Source organism: Ovis aries, chromosome 1, assembly GCF_016772045.2.
Source record: "Ovis aries strain OAR_USU_Benz2616 breed Rambouillet chromosome 1, ARS-UI_Ramb_v3.0, whole genome shotgun sequence".
NCBI classification, from domain to species: Eukaryota; Metazoa; Chordata; class Mammalia; order Artiodactyla; family Bovidae; genus Ovis; species Ovis aries.
The window spans coordinates 57409549-57427283 of NC_056054.1; positions in this window are offsets into that span (position 1 = coordinate 57409549).

Below are 17735 nucleotides of genomic sequence, written 5' to 3' on the forward strand. Positions count from 1 at the left end.
CATTGTGTGTGAAGTGCTAACAGAATATTATTGTAAGAATTCCCAGAAAAAAGTTTAAAATAATTCTTAGATGATAGGTTGAAGCTTAGGCATAGAAGCACTAGTTGAAGAATGTAGAGAAAAAATAATTTTTTTGGTTTTTGTTGTGTTTTTGAGACTCTGAGCATGATGAACATACACAAAACAGATTTCTGAAGGACAAAAGGCAATTAGTAAAGTAGATAATGTGTGATCATAAATGTAGGAGGAGAACAGACAAAATAAGAGAGATTTAATCAAGTGTCAAATGCATCCTAGATGGCATATATGACAAATACAAAACAAAAAGGAAAGCAAAAATAAAAATAAAGACCTTTGGATTTTTGCTTGAATTGCTTGGAGCACAGAGCAGAGAATCTTCTTTCAGTCCTGTTAGCTCCAGGTTGATGAACATGTTTTATTTTATCAGAAACATGGACTGAGCCTCTACTTATGCCAGGCTAATGGTAGTACAGTAACAATAATGAGAAGATAGCAAAAGTGTAAAGGCCCTTTGATATAATATTTTGTCAGGTGAGATGGAAAAAGGACTTCCTTTTCTTTCAGAAACTAAATCTCTTAACCCAGATTCAATGAATATGTTTCTAAGAAGTGATTCCATTAGAAAGAACAGTGGTATTAGCACCTCAGAAAAAGACACTTGAGATTGGAGAGACCCTTCTGTGTCCCAGTATCCACCATGCAAAGAAGATTCTACTACAGCTGCATAACCCAGTCTTTCACCTGCTCTTTTGCTAGAGTCTACACCAAGATGTCTACTTATTTCCTGAAAGGAGTCCTAACTAAAGAAAGCAAGACAATGCTTTTAAGTTTTTCCTAAACTTGATATATTAAAGGCAGCTCAGTAGACTCCTTGGAGAAGCTATTATGGAAATTAAAATGCCCTTTTAAAAATCAAATAAGCCCCTGCTAGAGTTATGTTCCATCTCTATGCCATTTTGCTTCCCTATGAAAAAAAAAAAGCTTATGGATAATGTTCACTGCACTGGGAATATCCAAAGCAATGAATGGCTTTTAGAGTTGATTAAATGCTAAAGTGAGGCTTTTTGATAACCATGAGAGCTGACTATTGTAAGTGTACTCTAGTGTCATGAATATTACTGCTAATACATGATAAGATTTTTAAAAGGACATAATAAAGTACAATAAAGAATAGATCACTTCCTTCCCTTTTGAGGTTTGGAAAGAGCTATCTTCTTTTCCTTTGGTCTTTACAGTGGTATTAATAGCAAAAGGGGAGTCCTTTTAAAGTGAGTGACTTGGGCAGGGAGGTTACATAATGAGATTAATAACTTAAAGGAGTGGACTGTGCAATAGTCCATGATGAGACTAAAGATGTTTTAATATCAAAAAGGGCTTTGTGGCTTGCTGGGGAGAATACAATTTAACATTTGAGGGCTGAGATTGACAGAATCTTTTGTTGATTAATAATGGTGGGTGCATTTTATGAAAACTGATGAGCTTGGGAGATTGTGAGAAGAGCATTTTATAGTACTGAGACTATATTAATATAAAAATATAATAAGTAGAGGATTATAATGAAATGAACTATTATACTTTGAGTCAATGTTTCAAATTATATTTCAGTTAGAAAAAGTGAAATCTACATATTTAAACAAATGTGTATTCAAAGGATAATGGATTTATGATGGTCAAGAGTTTTTTTTGGTGGGGAGGGACTATAGTATTATTACATCTGAAATACATAATGTATATTTTGCTTTCCTTATATTAAGTAGTGGAGAAGACAATGGCACCCCGCTCCAGTACTCTTGCCTGGAAAATCCCATGGACAGAGGAGCCTGGTGGGCTGTGCAGTCCATGGGGTCGCTAAGAGTCGGACATGACTGAGCAACTTCACTTTCACTTCACCATATTAAGTAGATATGCTTATACCTTGTATTATATTTATATTACTAAAGACATCAATCATCAGTGCTTTACTGATCATCTTCCAAGCATTATATTTGAATTTTACCAGTGTGATTTTATTTAAAATTTTTAACAGTTCAATAATGTTTATAAATTGTAAGAATTAAGACTCAAACCCAAACTCTCAAACTTCAAAGTCCAAGACACATATTTGTTTTTATACATTAATATCTCTAATACACTTTTTAAATATATTAATTTCCAAAGGACTGGTAATTAAATAGAGGAGAAGGCACTAATCTCTGTAAGGCTGCAGTAGATAGTTCGATAATAAATTGCTGGAGTAAGAGAACACAGAGATGACCTCCCTCTACATACACATCAAAAATACACCTACATGCAGAGAAATTGTCACTGGAAACAAATCTGAGACTGGTAGAAATTCTCTTATATAATTAAGACTGTAGTAAAGATATACGCAGATTGGTAGAAAGGGAAAAGAATTAGGTTGGTCATATGTCTTTGGATGGAGAAGGCAATGACAACCCACTCCAGTACTCTTGCCTGGCAAATCTCATGGACGAAGGAGCCTGGTAGGCTGCAGTCCATGGGGTTGCTAGGAGTCGGACACGACTGAGCGGCTTCACTTTCACTTTCCACTTTCATGCACTGGAGAAGGGAATGGCAACCCAGTCCAGTGTTCTTGCCTGGAGAATCCCAGGGATGGGGGAGCCTGGTGGGCTGCTGTCTATGGGGTGGCACAGAGCTGGACACGACTGAAGCGAATTAGCAGCAGTAGTAGTATGTCTTTAGAAGAAGACACAGGGTAGAAAGGGGGGTTATACAGAGACCCTCCCTGGGCGGGCAGAGGTGTGGGGTGGGTTTCTATTCAAACCACCTATTGGGTGGCCCAGCCCTGAGGTCAGACACTGGTAGGATAAATCCCCTTAGTCAGTTTCAAAACCAGTGGGACTGATAGCATAGCTGTAAGCCTAGACTCCACTCATGAAGAGTACACATATTTTACTCTAGAAAAGGGAAGGAAACAGACTGAAACTGCCTTGAACCCCAGCTGGATTTCTGTGACCACTCCAATATGTTCCCCAGCCCAAGTTGAGTACCCACTTAGGATCACTTGCTCTAAGCACAGCTCCACACTAGAGTGAAGACTGCCTCAGCTAAAGAAAATGCATAGTTGTATTGCTAGCTCAGACCCACCATGACCAAGGCAAGGTCAGCCATTTCTTGCAGTCACAGGGGGTCAATGAATTAAATGCAATCCAGAACTCTGGAGCTGAGACCATCCAGCATGCAAGCCAGCCCATGCTGAATACAGGCCTCAGCCCCTCTTGCTTGGTGACTGTAGCTACTCCACCTACAGCCATGCCTCCTACCAGGGTGATTGGTAGGAGGTAATATCACCCAGGATATGCTGGGTGACTGCTCCCAGCATATCCTATAGGAAGGTCATGCTGATATCAGATATGACTCTTCCACCAAAGCCACTGGGTAGACACAGATTATATAGGGACACTCCCACATAAGAACACCACATCAAGACCCCAATAGGTAGCTGTTTTGACTAATTTCACAGAGACAGGAAGTTAAGCAAAATGAGAAGACATAGGAAGTTGTTTCAAATGAAAAAACACTGAAAAAACAATTAGAGAAATATAATTTACCAACTGAGATCAAAGCAGTATAGTACTGGCACATAAATCAGTGCAACAGAGTAGAGAGCCCAGAAATAAACTCATACAACTATGATCAATTAATATAAGACAAAGGAGGCAAGAATACATAATAGAGAAAAGACAGTCTCTTCAATAAGTAATGTTGGAGAAACTGGACAGCTACATGTAAAAGAATGAAATTAGAACACTGTTTAATACCATATATAAACATAACCTCAAGATGGATTAAAGATTTAAATATAAGATTGGAATTCATATAACTGCTAGAAGAAAACAAGCCAAACATCCTTTGGCATACATTTAACATTCTTTTTTCTTGATTTGTGTTTCAAGGCAAAGGAAATAGAAGAAAAATAAACAAATGGGATCTAACTTAACTTAAAAGCTCTTGCACAGCAAAGGAAACCACTGGAAAAATGAAATGACAACCTACTGAATGGGGAACATATTTACAAATGATATTACATATAAGGGGTCAATATTTAACATAAATAAACAGTTCATACAATTTAGTATCAAAAAATGACCCACTTAAAAATGGGCAGAAGGCCTGAATAGACAGTTTCCAAAGAAGATATACAGATAACCAGTAGGCACATAAAAAGGTAAATATTATATTATTAATAATATTGAGAATTTTTGTCTAAAATTTTATGACTATTGCCTGATCATCAAAAGGGCTTTTTTCAGATGCATAAAAAGTGGGGCGTAAGTAAATTATCCCTGAAGCAGAAGAAAGGACTATTCTCCTGCTCTTGTCAACAAGTGGAGGTGTTTTGCACATAAAGCAAAGCAACTTTCTCACAAATGCCTGCTTTTCAGTGGTGGAAGGTGAGGGGTTGCTACAGAAGTTAAAATATATGACCTGGAAAGTATTTGATTTGGGACTTTCCATACAGATAATTTAGTAGGCTAGTTATCAGGAGTGTGAGGGAAAGGATAAAAAGCTGAGTTTTTCTTTCTGACTTCTGACCCTGACTCCAAACATTGGTCCTAAAACTAATTAAGTTTCCAAGCTTCTGCAGTGGTACATAAGACCCTATTTCTGTTTTTCACAAATGTTAGGTCTTACGTTTACTATTAGTACCTTTCTAGTTTTTATAGTTTCCTCCTTTGGTTTCTCTTTTGCATTCATTCTTTTCTTGTTTTAGGTCCTTTTACTATTACTGCTACTGCTAAGTCACTTCAGTTGTGTCCGGCTCTGTGCGACCCCATAGACGACAGCCCACCAGGCTCCCCTGTCCCTGGGATTCTCAAGGCCAGAACACTGGAGTGGGTTGCCATTTCCTTCTCCACTGCATGAGAGTGAAAAGTGAAAGTGAAGTCACTCAATCGTATCCGACTCTTAGAGACCCCATGGACTGTAGCCCACCAGGTCCCTCAGTCCATGGGATTTTCCAGGCAAGAGTGCTGGAGTGGGGTGCCATTGCCTTCTCTGCCTTTTACTATTATGTTCTTATAATTCCTTTGTAAATATATTTTGTTTTTTAAACTTTATTGAGATATAGTTGATTTACAATATTGGGTTAGTTTCAGGTATACAGCCAAGTGAACCAGTGTGTATATGTGTGTGTGTGTGTGTGTACACGTGTGTGTATGTATATATTCTTGTTTATTTTGTGCTATAGGTTATTATAAGATTTTAAGTATACTTGCCTGTGCTATATAGTAGGTCCTCCTGTTTGGGTATATATTTATATATGATTGTATATTTTAATCCCAAATTCCTAATTTATCCCTTTCTTTCCCTTTGGTAACCATAAGTTTATTTTCTATGTCTATGGGTCTATTTAGCTTTATAATAAGTTAATTTATATCTTTTTTTTTAGATTCCACCTATAGCATTATCATATGATATTTTCTTTCTCTGACTTCAGTTAATAAACTGATCTCTAGATTCAAACCTGTTGCATATGGCATCATTTTAGTCTTTTTGTGGCTGAGTAGTATTCCACTGCATCAGGAAGTTAAAAGACAAAAGTATTAAAATCATCTATATATACAAACACAGTTAAGGGATAATCAAAACAATTGGATATAAAATATGATATCAAAACCAGTCATCAGGAGGGGAGGAAAATACAAGTACAGGGTATTTAAAACATTTTTGAAATTAAGAGATCAGCAACCGAAAACAATCATCTTTGTATATAGATCGCTAAACCAAAACCTTACAATAACTGCAAACCAAAATCTGTAATGGATATAAACACAGAAAAGAGGAAGAAATCCAAGCAAAAAACTAAAGATAGCTATCAAATCACAGGAAAACAAAAGAAGGGAAAGAAAAAGACTTACAAAAACAAATCCAAAACAATTAACAAAATGGCAATAAGAATATACAATGTTCTCAATGAATAATTACCTTAAATTTAAATGGATTAAAGGCTCCAACCAAAAAGAGAGATTGGCTAAATGGATACAAAAATAAGATCTGCATATATGCTACTGACAAGAAATCCATTCCAGATCTAGAGACACATATAGACTGAAAGTGAGGGAATAGAAAAAGTTATTCCGTGCAATTGGAAATCAAAAGATAACTGGAGTATCAATACTTTTATCAGACAAAATAGAATTTTTAATTGATTATATTATCATTAAAACTGTATCTAAAAATTCTGAGCTTACTATGTCTTTTTTAGGTACTTCAGTTCAGTTCAGTTACTCATTTGTGTCCGACTCCTTGTGACCCCATGATCCACAGCATGCCAGGCCTCCCTGTCAATCATCAACTCTTGAAGTTTACCGCAACTCATGTTCATTGAGTCAGTGATGTAATCCAACCATCTCATCCTCTGTCATCCCCTTCGCCTCCTGCCCTCAATCTTTTCCAGCATCAGGGTCTTTTCTAATGAGTAAGCTCTTTGCATCAGGTGGCCAAAGTACTGGAGTTTCAGCTTCAACATTAGTCCTTCCAATGAACACCCAGGACTAATCTCCTTTAGGATGGACTAGTTGGATCTCCTTGCAGTCCAAGAGACTCTCAAGAGTCTTCTCCAACACCACAGTTTAAAAGCATCAATCTTCGGTGCTCAGCTTTCTTTATAGTTCAACTCTCACATCTATACATGACTACTAGAAAAACCATAGCCTTGACTAGACAGACCTTCATTGGAAAAGTAATGTCTCTGCTTTCTAATATGCTGTCTAGATTGGTCATAACTTTCCTTCCAAGGAGTAAGCGTCTTTTAATTTCATGGCTGCAGTCACCATCTGCAGTGATTTTAGAGCCCCAAAAAATAAAGTCAGACACTGTTTCCACTATTTCCCCATCCATTTGCCATGAAGTGATGGGACAAGATGCCATGATCTTAGTTTTCTGAATGTTGTCCCCTAATACTCTATCATACTGTTCATTGGGTTCTTGAGGCAAGAATAAGGTAAGTGAAAAAGCTGGCTTAAAACTCAACATTCAAAAAACTAAGACCATGGCATCCAGTCCCATCACTTCATGGCAAATAGATGGGGAAAAGTGAAAACAGTGACAGATTTTGTTTTCTTGGGCTCCAAATCACAGTAATTGTGGCAGATGGGTTCAGTAGCCATGGTTCCCAGGCTTTTGGGCACAAGGCTCAATTGTTATGATGCAAGGGTTTAGATGCTCCCAGCATGTGGGATCTTAACCAGGTTAGGTATCAACTCATGTCTCCTGCATGAGCAGGTGAATTCTTTACCACCGAGTCACCAGGGAAGCTCAAGCCTGGATGATTTTTAAGTACACTCAGCTTTGACAACCAGTGTCCTAAATTACTCAGCTACTTTATGTTAAAGCATTTATATGACTCTAAATATTCTATCATTTCTATCCTAAATAACTATTGGATACTGGGAAAATTAGTCAGAACAATAAAGACAGCTGAAAAGTAACTCTTAAAATTGAATTGTATTATGGAACAATTAAGCAGTTCTTATATTGTTCCAACACTGTACTTGAACAGAAAGTAGGAAAGAGGAATTTGAGATATTGTCCTAGAGCCTGCTTTATATTAACCTTATCCAAAATCATCATTAACTGCTTCACTGTAGTTCTAGAAAGCATCAGATCCCCAAATAATCTCTCTGTAGATCTCATCAGATCCCCAAATAATCTCTCTGTAGATCTGCAGTTATATATAACATTATCAATATCACTTTAGCCAAGTTAAATTTCTATCACAATCCTGTATTTGCTCATACATTATCTTCTGATACATTCTAGGATGCTCCAGAGGAAGCTTTATGTCATTGTTCTTATACTCTATGCAAGAAACATGCCTAGCACAGAGTAAATTTTCAAAGAACATTTTTATCAATGAATAAATGATAACTATTTATTTAAATAGAAATTTGTTTCTGCAGATCCTGACTTGGATCTCCAATATGATGGCAATTATTTATTTATTTTTAAATTTTCCTCTCCATATAAAAACTCTTTAATGTTGTAGGTAGAACACATTTTCCCACCTCAGAGATACTAGGCATAACAAAATAACTATTTTTGCCCATTCAATTTTAGTGGATATAACACACAGAGGCCTTAAATATGCACACATCGTTCTGTTTGTGCTTGTGCTCTAGGATTTGATTTGAAAAGTATAATATGTCTAAGGTGGCTGCTGCTCCTTTCGCTTGGGCTCCCAAACAAGAAAAATGGAATAAAAGTGTACTGAACCACTGCCTGGATCCAAGCCTCACCGATATGCAGCCTGAAGCAGAGCTGTCCAGACAAGACAGGTCTAGATCAGCTGAACCACTGTCAACTAGGTGACTTGAAGCAATGGGAACCTACTCTTGTAGCAAGAACTAAGTTTTGGAGTAATTTGCTAGCATCATGCTGTAATAATAGGTTTCTGATACAGTTTTACAGAGGTTAAACTGACTAAACACAAAAAAATTTAATAAATTTATTTAGAGTCATGACATAATGTTGAAAGATATAAATCTGTTTTCTAATTTAGATACAGGTAGTTCTATGTATGGATAATAATCCAGAATTCTTATATAATCTTTACCTTTAAAAAAAATCTACTCATCATCTTTTTGCTTATTTGAGGGATTATTAACAAAGTAATGCAGGTAGAATTGCCAATCAGTGCTATTTAGATTCTGGCTTTTTGTATATTAGTCCAGATTCTTAAACTCTGCAAAGTTCCTTCTGCATGAAGCTTTCCCACAAGGAACTTTCCTACATTGAAATTATTACTATAGTACTTTTAGAAAGTACTATATATTTAGCAGTTAATGATATATTCTTTTGTATTATCTTCCAGAGGTACCACTGGCAAATTTTATTTATCTAACGAAACTGCTAACTTTTGAGGTCATCTGCTAATTTTATTATGCCCTTCCATAGTGCCTAAAACAATCTTAAACATAAAGTAGACATTTCATAAACAGAATGACTACACACCACAATTTTTCTGGGATACTCTCATTTATATTTTTATTCCAGAGTATTATTAATAGTCCTACTCATTCTTAAAGTATCCCAGCTTAGACAGTGAATTATCTGGTCAACTTTTTTTTTCTTCTTTTGGCTGCACTGTGCAGTATGTGGAATCTTTGTTCCCCAACCAGAGTTTGAACCTGAGCCCCATGCAGTGGAAGCTCAGAGTCTTAACCACTAGACTACCAGGAAGTCCCTCATAAACATGCTAAGAAATAACTGCTAAATGGCTAAATTACCTCTTGGATAAAGTTACGTGTGTACTATCTACCATCAAAATAGATTAAATTTGTAGACATGCTAACAAGTATTAATATATAACAAATTATAATTTTCTTGTGAGTTCTTCTACTTGTCCTAGTAACTGAAGAAAAATAGTGGCTAAACATTTATTTGCCTTCTGCCTTTCAAAGGACAGTGTCTAATATGATATTCATGTCTGGTTTTTCTCATAACATGATATGCTGATATTCTAAATCTTTGTTTGTATAGCAGGAACTCATGGCATATTTCAATTCTATTTATACTTTATTTATATTTCAAAGGCAGAAGCCAAAAGCAAAGTGAGTTCAGCAAAGTATACAGAATAAAACACTTGTGGTTAAGCATTTATCAATGCCTTTGGAGTCAAACAAGTCAGTGAAAGGCTCTAAGGAAAGATGTATTAAAATCAGAAGAAAACCACATAATGTAATCTAAACTTTTGATTTTCCTTCTCTAGAACTTACATGCTTCTCATTGACTTAAGACTATGGGTCTTAATGAGCAATGGAGTAGAGCAGTTATAGATTTTAGAGTCATCAACATCTGAGTTTAAAAGCTACCTCTGCTATTTACTATGTGACCTTGAACATCTCTGGCAATGTTGTTTTTAATTTGTAAAATGGAGAAGTTCATGTCTTCTTCTTTGACTATTTTTACTCTTCTTTGACTTCTTTTTTTATGCAGTTAAAGAAAAAAAAATGTATAATACTAAATACAGTGTTTAGCACAAGTCATTGTTCAGAAATCATGTGACTGACATGAATTAACACTTTCTCCAAAGACTAATTTTCATCTCAAATTCCTAGAAATTATTGGAGTTTGTAGATTTATTTTGGAGTTTCTCTGGCAATGTTTTAACTTTAGATTTCTGCTCTTCAAAGGGCTACTTTATTGATAACATATCTTTCTTTATATGTTTATCCTTCATTAGGAAAAACTGAACTGTTCTGAGCTGTTTAATGATTTTAAAAGTCTATAAATAAATGGGAAATGCAGCAAGGGAGGGGCTGAAGGTCCTCTGTTTCAGCCAGTTCTTGAACAGACACACATGCTGTCTTGCTTTTATGTGCTGCTATGCTACCTGGGTCAGGAAGACCCCTGGAGGGGGGGCATGGCTACCCACTCCAGTATTCTTGCCTGAAAAATCCCCTGGACAGAGGAGCCTGGTGGACTACTGTCCAAGGGGTCAGAAAGAGTCAGACACAACTGAGCACACACGTATGCTTCTGCTGTTGCTAGATGGGAACAATGTTAACTTAGATCAGGATGGTCAGACTATGACAGACAAAGGGGACTTGAATGCTGAGTTCACATTTATATAATCTAACGCATTTAGTGAAACCTGGGAAATAACAGCAAGATCACTGCACACATTTGCAGGCCGGATTGACATGTCCTTGACCTGGATCAGGGCCACTTCAAGGTTTCTTTATAAATCAGTTTGAGACTACTTTTAAACTAGTTTCCTCAGTTCAGTGTAAAAGCAAATGACCAAGATCTTTACGATTTTGTAGGAATACAGATGGGCCTTTGTGTCTTCTTCTTTAGACTTATAAGAAATATATAAGTAATTATGCTACAGAGTCGGACACGACTGAAGCGACTTAGAATGTTTAAGCAGCAGTTTTTTCTGAACTTTGAAGGGCTTTTATTTAAAACAATTAGACGAGTATTTCTTCACAGAATGAAAAAGCAGTAACAAATCTACAAGTTGAACAAACCTACAGATACACTTTTGCTTTTGCCAAAATGATTTTGATGTGTAGTAATTCCAGTCTAAGTGCATCTAACCAGGGCTTATCAAAAATTTCAGCTAATCTAATGTGTAATTTAATCTTTCTCTAGCTCTAGGTTGTTCACTCTGGAGTTTTAGCAATAGTGAGATTTATGGACATACAATATTAATTTGACTGTGTTAAAGATATGATGTTTAAAAAACCCCAGAACAGAAAACAGCCATGAACTGTTACCAAAAATAAATAAATAAATAAAAATAAAACTGATGTAGAGAACATATTTCATGACAACATAGCTAAAGGAAAAGGAAGTAATCAATCTTCAAACTTTAAGTCAAATGTTCTTGCAGGTCAAGTGGAATATATGTTGGGTACTTTTATTCTTAGACAAAGGAGAGGTTTATGAACAGATCTAAAATATCCTTAAGAAGCACAGATTACTCATATATAGTTATTAAATACTTAAATTTCTTCATAAATCTTAAGAACATCAGCTGTCAGAATGTCTGTGCTCTATGGGTTTTTAGTGTTTGTTCCCTTTAATAGCTTAGAAAAGAAGATATGAACTATGAGAATTGTTAAAGCAACAAACAAGTCTTTCTGTGATTTCTTTTGAGGGAACAGGTAATTTGTTAAGAAACCTCCTTGACAGGATGATGGAACATACTTCTTTTGTTTTTTTTTCCCACCGTGTAGAGCCATGAGAATCAAACGAAAGCTAGGCTTACTGTAACACACTGACTGACAATTAGATTTTAAAACCCCAGGAAACAGGATCTCATAATGGTACCTAATGGGACTCTGAAATAAAGTCTACAGCTCTCAGGTATCACCAGGTAGTGAAATTAAAAGAAAAGCACAGAAACTCAATTATTGCTAGAATCAGCTCGTTAAGTCGGTTGCTGTCACAACTGGAAGATTCTTTAACTCTATGGCAATAATGCGTATTTTCGGTTTCCTGTACCCTTAGAGATTATCATGCCTCATAAAATTAGAAATGTGAATCAAATTTTGGCATCTTTTACACAAGGAAATCTCTTGAGACATTTTGTATACACCTTTATCACAAAACAGGGTAATTTTATTGATATGTAGGAAATAAAATTTGATAGTAAATATCCTTGAATATGATGACTTGATAATTGTAGTATTATCAGAATCCCATATTTTACTACTGCTTATGTAATATAGTACTTTTATATCATATCAAGTTACATTGAATGAGACAATACTAAGAATTTGATGAAACAGAGTAGAAAGCAATCATTATTAGAAAAATTTAGACATTCAGGGATAACAAGGATGCAAGTACAGGCAATAAAAATCATGATTGCTTTACCACTACATTGTATGCTATGATAGCATAGACACAAATGTTTGATTTTTGTTGTTTGATTAAAAATTTGCCCTTAGAATTTGATTGAATTTTATTTCCCACAGTCCATTATTAGCCACGATCCAAAAATTAATTAGAAGAATGAAAAATGTATTGTTTGGACTATGAATCAGTCACTGGAGATACAAAAAATTCATTTAGGAGTTCATTATTCTAAAGTTTTGTTTTGTTTTGTTTAATGCATTTTTAAGTAAAGTTTGTTAATCACAAAGTCCTAATAATTTATATACATCATTTTTCTTTGGGGGTTGACAAAATGCAATGCCAAAAGAGAAATTGATTCTTTTTTTACAAAGGAAGGAGCAAGGCTGACTGTTGACAAATATAAAAAGATGCATGCTTAAGACTCCCAAGGCAGAACATCCCATGTAGCTGTCTAGGTTTGGTTTCAGAAGCTGAGTTCTCCTTAGCTGCATAAAGAAGTGCTTTGGGCAGACTCCCTCAGAAGACATACTCATTCTCTTTCACAGGAACAAGAGCATGTAAATAGAAAGAACAAGGAAAAACTCAATGGATTTAGGAAAACCAAGTTGCACCCATGGCACCTGCTCTACACTTTAAAATATAAATCATTTGAGGCTATTTAATTTCTGAGTTGTAATTCTTTATTCAAGAGACCAAAAAAGTAATGAGTTTTTACTGAATTCTGGGAAGAAGAAAATTAAAAAAGATATGTTGCTCCAGACATGAGAACAGAAAATCAAAAGACTTAATCAACACAATTTTGCTTTACTATAAAAAGTCAGGGATGCTTTGTGCAGAAAAAAAAAATGACAAAATACACCAGGAAGTTAAGAATATTAGAATTTATGTAATTAAGAAGTTTTGTTTTTCAGAATACTAGGTGGTTGCAGTACATGGAATGAAAGTATGAACTGAAAGTGAAAGTATTAGTCACTCAGTACTGCCCGACACTTTGCGACCCCAAGGGATGTTCCAGGAAAGAATACTGGAGTGGGTTGCCATTTTCTTCTCCAGGGGATCTTCCCGACCCAGGAACTGAACCCAGGTTTCCCACATTGTGAGCAGACTCTTTACCATCTGAGCCACCAGGGATCAAAGTATGGAAAATGTTAAACATGTTACATTTAAGCAACATTCAAGTTGTTTTTTTTTTTCCTAGCAGAACTAAGGCATCACTGAGCAAACACTACAATACAAACAATGAAGTTAAACTCTGGCATTTAATTTCTAAATCATCACATTGTAACATGAAGAAGAATTACATCATGAGTATAAATCATTTAAGAGACACTTGGGAGTGATGGGGCGGGTGATAGGGGGTGAAAGAAAGTTGTGAAAAACATACAACCTAATATCATCTTTTTCTTTCAAGTAAGAAGATAAAGATACAAAAGGCAACAGTGTGTGATGGTTAAATACATGGTTTTAGACTCAGGTCTGAGTTTGAGTTGTGCCTTTGTTATACTGTAAATCATTATTATAAATCTTGTTTCCTTCATTTTCAATATAAGGTTAATAATAGTTGTTTCATGCTGTTCTTTTGGAATAACTTCAGAGAGTTTACTTACAGTATTTAGCACACTACCTGGCACAGTATACGTTAAATAAATAGCTTTTCTTATAATAAGTCACAAGTATACATATCTGTGGCTCAGCTGGTAAAGAATCCACCTGCAATGCGGGAGACTGGGTCCAATCCCCGGGTTGGGAAGATCCCCTGGAGGAGGGAAAGGCCACCCTCTCCAGTATTCTAGCCTGGAGAATTCCATGGACTATATAGTCCATGGAGTGGCAAAGAAATGGACATGACTGAGCAACTTTCACACACACACAAACACACAAAAAATGAGATATCTTGCTGCTGCTTATAAGGTGGTTTTTTGTAATCTTCCTTAAAATGTTCTGCTGGGGAACTGTCTTAAGCTCTGAAATGCCCAACTACTACTCAAGAAGTTCAAAAATCTTGAGCCCTAGAGCAGGGCCCTGTTCCTTCAGAGAGGCACTATCAACTCTCCAAGCTAGTAGGCTGCATGGCCCATGTGGGTAGCTTTTTTTTTTTTTAATTCACACAAAAGTTCTATCTTATTTCAGTTCTGATCACAGTACCCTCCGCACCCATAGAAGTACAGTTAGGTTTCTTAGCCTTGTAAACAGCTCTGGATCTTGGGCCAAAGGAGTCACCTCATTTTTGATTTATGAATTGCTATGGGTTTATTTGCATCTGTTTTAATTCCTAGAGTTATATCACTGAGACTTTTCAGTCTATTTCTGTGGTTCTCAGGCAAAAGTCTGCCTGCTCACCTTGCTCGTTTAGCAACGATGCATACTGCAGTTAGTTTTTAATAATTCTAAGTTTCTTCACTCTTCAAGGTTAAAACCTGGCTGATTCACAGAGTAGGAAGAGAGTGGAAAGGAAGTAATCAGATGTTTTAGAAAGTTTAGAACTTTTGATACAACTGTTTGATTTCGAAGTCAATGATGATTTATTTGTATGAAGAATGGCAAATGGTCTGGTATTTTAGTCTACTTGTGAGTTACAAAGCTAATTTGCTATAGTTCCATAGATGCTGGTGAAAAACACAAGATTCTTAGGTCAGAGACACAAAACTTTTCATTATTCACTGCAACAGAAGTCATAAGATTAACAGCATTTTCATTTTTTGGTTCATACAGGGAGATGCAAAGAGGGACAAGTGTTGCCTGCACATGCAGTGGGTTTCATTACAGGAGAAAAAAATGCTATGAGTGAGGAGCCCAAATTTTTTATAAGGGACAGTAATTATACCTTCTTCCTTTGCTCCAGAAGAAGATACTAATCTAGCATCTAAGGCTTTTCTTTATATAAACATCCTTGAAAACATATTACAGAATAAATGAAAATCTCTGCGCTTGCAAGACATGTAGGAACAGAAACTACCCAGGGAGAACTATCTTCCAAGGATATGAATATTGAAAGATTTCTTCAAGGGGCATGTGTGTGTCCTTAGTCTCTCAGTCATGTCCGCCTCTTTATGACCCCATGGACTGTGGCCAGCCAGGCTCCTCTCTCAATGGAATTCTCCCACCAGGAATACTGGAGTGGGTTGTCATTTCCTCCTCCATAGGATCTTTCTGGCCCAAGGATTGAATCCATGTTTCCTGTGATATTGTATTTGCAGGCAGATTCTTTACCACTGTCACCTGGAAAGCCCCCTTTCAAGGGACATATCACATTTAACCATGAGATGCAGAGATTATTTTTATAAACTTGAGCAAAATGTGATTTTAATAAGTATTGGAAACCTTTCTGAAAATAAATTTAAAGTTCATATCCTTGCAGGGAGAAGTATCCAAGTGCAATTTTTGCTTAAAAAAGTGAAAAACCTGAAATTATAAGAAGCTCAACTCTCCCCTATTTTTATCCTCTGTTCACTTTATATAAACAACAGAAAACAATTTACATATAACTTTGAGCACAGATATCATGGGCTGATTACTTCTAGGTTATTTTCCTTTAAAATAATTACTTTTGCAATTTCAATATAGCTGGAGTGTTGCCTTTAAAAACTAATAGTAAGAAGATCAGGTTTTGAAAAAAAGAGAAAAAACAAAGTAATTTTTCAGTTAATCTTCACAGTGAAAGGATTACAACTAAAAATAAATAAGTGAGATAATTATAACTAAAGAAGTTAATTAAGTGGTTTTTACAAATATATAAAGTGAAAGGCAAATAGAATACAGAAAATAGATCTTCTAGTAATAAGCAGAGGAGTAAAATTAATGATGCTACAACACACTTGAATTATTGAATTCCTTCCTTTCATCAGACTTTAACAGAAAAAAAATGAATAAAGGAAAACAATTAAAAAACAATGAAGAATGTAAAAAACGCAATGTTCCTTTCCTTACCAAGCAGGTATGGGGAATTCTGTAAATCATTTATATTAAGCAACTTTACAGGACTCAAATCCATGAACACTAAGGAATGATGAGCATATTTAATGAATCAATGTATTTTAAATAAATATTAAGAAGGTAATAGGCATTAAATGATTGAAAGCATAAGTTTATTCAGTGGAAAACATCCAGAATGAAGGTAAACAATTCAAAGGACAAGTGGAACATTCTTCTGGTGTAGAACTTACCAAAAAAGAAAAAAAAAAAAAAAAAGCTTGATGGCAAAGAAGTAACCTGGCGAATATAACCACTCAATTTAGAGTTTAAAATAGCACCAAGTGAAAAACATAATTTTAATAATAGGAATAAATCACTCCTGAAACAGGAAAGAATGTACCTTAAATTTTAGGAAAAAAATTAAAATTATAAATTAGTTAAGCATAATCTTATAACCAATGGTTTTGAAAGGAGAGAGTGATAGGAAGTTTTAAAAATGGATTTTGATAGTATATTCATAAACCTGTAGAAAAATAAAGAAGTGTCATCTCCTTAAAGAATTTAACTCACATGCCTGAAAATAAACACTTATTTCCAAAAGACTGAAAGAGAGGGTACATAAGTAAAAGAAAAATCTTAGGAAATGACATAAAATAGTAATGAAAATATAAGGAAAATTAAACCCATAGGAACAAATCTTTTGACAGAAAGAAGGCAACCAGTTTTCCCAGCACCACTTGTTAAAGAGATTGTCTTTAATCCATTGTATATTCTTGCCTCCTTTGTCAAAGATAAGGTGTCCATAGGTGCGTGGATTTATCTCTGGGCTTTCTATTTTGTTCCATTGATCTATATTTCTGTCTTTCTGCCAGTACCATACTTTCTTGACGACTGTGGCTTTGTAGTATAGCCTGAAGTCAGGCAGGTTGATTCCTCCAGTTCCAGTTTTCTTTCTCAAGATTGCTTTGGCTATTCAAGGTTTTTTGTATTTCCATACAAACTGTGAAATTATTTGTTCTAGTTCTGTGAAAAATACCATTGGTAGCTTGATAAGGATTGCATTGAATCTATAAATTGCTTTGGGTAGTATACTCCTTTTGACTATATTGATTCTTCTGATCCATGAACATGGTATATTTCTCCACCTATTAGTGTCTTCTTTGATTTCTTGCACCAGTGTTTTATAGTTTTCTATATATAGGTCCTTAGTTTCTTTAGGTAGATATATTCCTAAGTATTTTATTCTTTTTGTTGCAATGGTGAATGGAATTGTTTCATTAATTTCTCTTTCTGTTTTCTCATTATTAGTGTATAGGAATGCAAGGGATTTCTTTGTGTTGATTTCATACCCTGCAACTTTACTGCATTCATTGATTAGCTCTACTAATTTTCTGGTGGAGTCTTTAGGGTTTTCTATGTAGAGGATCATGTCATCTGCAAACAGTGAGAGCTTTACCACTTGTAAAAGA